The sequence below is a fragment of the Apium graveolens genome, chromosome 2, assembly GCF_009905375.1.
Source record: "Apium graveolens cultivar Ventura chromosome 2, ASM990537v1, whole genome shotgun sequence".
Classification (NCBI taxonomy): Eukaryota; Viridiplantae; Streptophyta; class Magnoliopsida; order Apiales; family Apiaceae; genus Apium; species Apium graveolens.
Genome location: NC_133648.1, coordinates 268,103,584 through 268,107,913, shown reverse-complemented (window position 1 = coordinate 268,107,913; position 4,330 = coordinate 268,103,584).

Genomic DNA, 4,330 nt, shown 5'->3' with positions numbered 1-4,330 from the left:
GAGAGGAGTCCCACCTTAGAAGGTGAAGGTGAGGGTGTGAGGGTGGGGAGCCAGGGTGAGACCCTGATGCAACAAGAGAGAGAAAATAAGAGAAATGCAGGTAATGGAGCTAAAAGGATGGATGTCATTGCTAGTGAGTCAATGAATGTCCAGGATGCAGACAGGGAGGGACTATCTCAGCAACCTAAAGCTGTTATAGATTCCACCTCCCTTGATGCTGAGGCATTTACTCACCCTGTTCCAGCTTATCAACTTCTAGCTGAACAGGGCAATGACAATGCAGAAAGGATGCTCAATTTGGTGCCTACCACACAATCTATGATAAGAGCTAAGGATGCCATCACAGCTTTGCCCTCTACAACTGGTGATGTGGATTATGAGACTGGTGGCTCAGCTGATTTCTTTGGTGATAAAAATGGGGATAGTGAAGATGAAGCAATGGACATAGGGGGAGAAGTAGGTTCCAGTTCAAGATCAGGTATGCCATCATGGGTATTTTCAAAGCACTGTGATGAGCACTACTTCAAGACAACCCTGATACAACTAATCAATCAGACAAATACTGCTCTTCAAACCACTTCAAATTCCAGCACCAAGAAGCTCCTTCAGGCATATCTAGCCTCTCTATAACTTCAACAAATTCAAAGCTTCCAACATGCTAGGGATGTAAACACCATCAAGGGTGATATTGAGGAGATGAAGAAGGCCATTTCAGACAAAATGGACTCTAAGCTTCCAGAAGCTACAATGCTTGACATCAAGAGGCAATTAAGGAAAAATTCTGATCTTGCAACCAAGATAGATGCATTGGATACAAGAATGTCAGCCATGGAAGCATCTTTAACAGCCATTCATCTTCATCAAGCCCGACAGACAGATTTACTTCAAAAACTGGTGGCCACTCAAACCCCCTCCTCTACTCAAGTTGATGATAACAAAAAGGGGGAAAAAGGACCAAGTGAGGGGGAGAAGCTTCAAATTCAAATTAATAAAGTAATTGTGCCTTCAATTACTATCTCAAAGCCACCAGTTACAAACAGTATAGATCTGATAAATGAAGCAGCAGCCAACATTAGAGCAGCTAAAATGAAGCAGTTGAAGCCAATCAACTGGGAGAAGATTGATGAGGATAGACAAAAGAAGTTTGGACTAGTCAAGGAGCCAGTAAAGTCAGCCATCCATCACTCTCAAGTCAAGCAAATTTCTGTGAATGAGATGAGCATCAACTATCTGGAAAGGGGATAGTCATCCTGCATCAAATCTCCAAAGGCTGAAATGATTCTGAAACCAAGGGTGAATTATTCAAAATTATCATTGAAGAACCCTTTGAACACTGTCTATGAGACACCTAAGCCTGATGAAAAGAAGCTTCTGTCAAGGTCAATTGCTTTCTACAAAGATCCAGTTGATTCAGATTCCAAAAAGAGAATTGCTAAAATTTTCAGGAATGGGAAAGAAATTTGTGTGGTGGCTAGACATCCTCAATTTGCTCAAGCAAAGAGAGAGGAAAAGGCTAGATTGAAGCAGGAAAAGAAGCAAGCTGCTCTAGATGCTAAAAAGGCTAAACAAAAGAAAGAGCAAATTGCTATCTTGGCCAAGCTACATACTGTAAATTCATCACAACAAATTCCTGCTCAGCCATCTGAAGTCATTGAATCTCAAGATCCAAAGAAGCAAGTTGAACAACAGAAGAAGTCTCCAAGAATAAAGAAATTGGCTAAAAGAACCAAAAGGAAACTGGACATTGTTGATAAGGAATTGGAGAATCAGTTTCCCAAGGAATCCACTCTAACTACAACTCAAGCATCAAAACCCTCAGTGGTATTTGAAGATATCAAGGTGGTGGATCCTTACAGGAACATTCATCGTGAACCTATCGTGCCTAAGGATAAGCCAATAAAATGGGAGAACATACCAATTCCTAACTTCAATTTACCAATCCTCAGCAAGCCAAAAAGAACAAAGTCAAGAGCAGTCAAGAAAGTGAAGTTGTCACCTCTCAAATCCAAATCTCTAGTTAAAGCTCAATCTAAAGTCAATAAAAGAGATCATATGTACTTGTGTGACATCAAGGAGTTTTATGATCTAAATCTCTATCTAGATGAACTAGAAGAAGTGAGAGGAATTGATGCATACAGAAATCTACCTGAAAGGTTAGTGTTCAAGTACAAGGGAGGAAAAGAGATTCAGTGGCCACTTCACAGGATCCTTCAAGAAAGCCAAGCTGTACTGATTAAGGTTTATTAATCTTTCAAGAAGAATTTTGGGTTCAATGTTACTGCAAGAAGATTGGTACTGAAGAAGATTGAAGAACTAAGGAGTGTTAGAGCTAAAGATGCACTCCCAAAGACTCTAATTATCCCTTACAGAGGGAGAAGAGTGCATCTAAGACCCTACTGGCTGATGAAGTTCATGGATGACAAAGGATTGAGAAGATTTTTCAGATTAGAAGACCAATTGAGCATCTCTAGCAATGAGACTCTCTTGGAAATGCAAGAAAAGCTAAATCTCTCAAAATATGATGAACTGGAATTCCACAGGCAGCTCCAAAATCAGATTGAAGAAAACAACAGAAAGCTTGGAAAGAGATCCAGACCTTCAAGAAACTAGATAAATCTACTCAGGCTAGAGGAGCATCTTGAAAATGACTATGAGCTAAACTTTGTACATTTTGCTAATTGAAGCACTTCTCAGTATTATCTACTGTCTTTTAAAGTTGTATTTTTAGGGTGTTTTGTTATCATCAAGTATCTCTTAATTTATGGCTACAATTCCAATAGACATAAATTAGGGGAGATTGTTGTGTATATGTTGTGTACTTCATGATTTCATGAACAAAACACCTTGGTAGATTTTACTTAGTGAAAATGTAGCACTCGACGGATAAGGATTATAGTCCCGACGGATGACTCAATTTAGTCCCGATGGATAATGATTTATTATCCATCGAGTGAGTAGCTTATGAAACAATAAGTCTGTAGCACATTTCTGCATACACATTGTTTAGAATCTGTAGTAGTACTTAAGTCATATTGACTTTAACTAGATATGCAGAATAGTTTGATTAATTGTACATAGATGATGTCTTGTAATTCTGCATAAATGAAATGGAGTCAAGTGCCTGATTGCTACCGACGGATAAACATCAATGAATTCGACGGATGATCAACAACCTGACGGATGATAAATAACTCGACGGATGATCATAAACCCGATGGATAAAGAATTCAAATATCTATTGATAGTGACAACACAGTCACATGCGTCGAGTGTATACAAATGGAATGTGGTAGCCTATTCAACTGGGTTTTCGAGAACAAAGAAGCATTTCCATTTCCATGCTACTATGAAGATATTCAAAGATGCTGGAATAGAGTAATGAAGCAGCATTGTATTAGACTTGATAGTTTTTGTTTTATTATCCTGTCTTATTACTTTGTAATCTTGGTGATATATAAACCAAGAAGCAGCAATGGAATATAAACTAAGAAACTAAGCAATTAAGAGAGAAACATTTGTAAGCTGTATTTTTAGCATTTCTCTCGTTCTTAGTTGTTATCATTTTGTAAGCAGCTATGAGCATTTTGCACACAGAGTTCTCTCGATATATATTATATATCTCTAGTGGAATCATTCAAATCCACCAAAAAGTTTTTAAAGACTCTTGTTTTTAATTACTTGTGTTTTGATTCATTTCAAGTATCTATTCCGCATTCTGCTAATCAATTCACACTTATATATATATTTGAGTTAGAACATTTTTATTCAAGAAAAAGTTTCAAGAATTCCATTCAACCCCCCTTCTGTAATTCTTGTTACATTGTTAAGGGCCTAACATGATGCATTACCCTCACCTGCTGAGGGAAGAAATGCCATTTGGATAGGCCAATATGAGCTTCAGGTGCGAAGCCGTACCCTCATTTGTTGATGGATGTTAAGACCATATGGATAGGTTAATATGGGCTTCAGGAGCGAAGCTGAACCTCAAGCTGTTGTTGGAGCTAAAGATCATTAGGTATGTGCTTCACGCACGAAGCTAAACCCTAAGATGCTAATGGAGGTAAAGATCCTCAAGTATGAGCTTCAGGCACGAAGATGAACCCCCGAGTAGCTGATGGAGGTAAAGTTCATCCGGATATGTTCGTAAGAGCTTCAGTTACAAGGCTAGACCTCAAGCTACTGATGAAGTAAAAACTATTTGGAAAGTTTGCTGGAGAGAGGTGCAGGAGTCTGTGACAAGAAAAACCTCAATGTGAAGGGTACCCCATAGCAAAAGGTTCTCGAAGCCCAATGGAGAACCTCATCCTAGAGGTTCAACTGATAAAAGGTT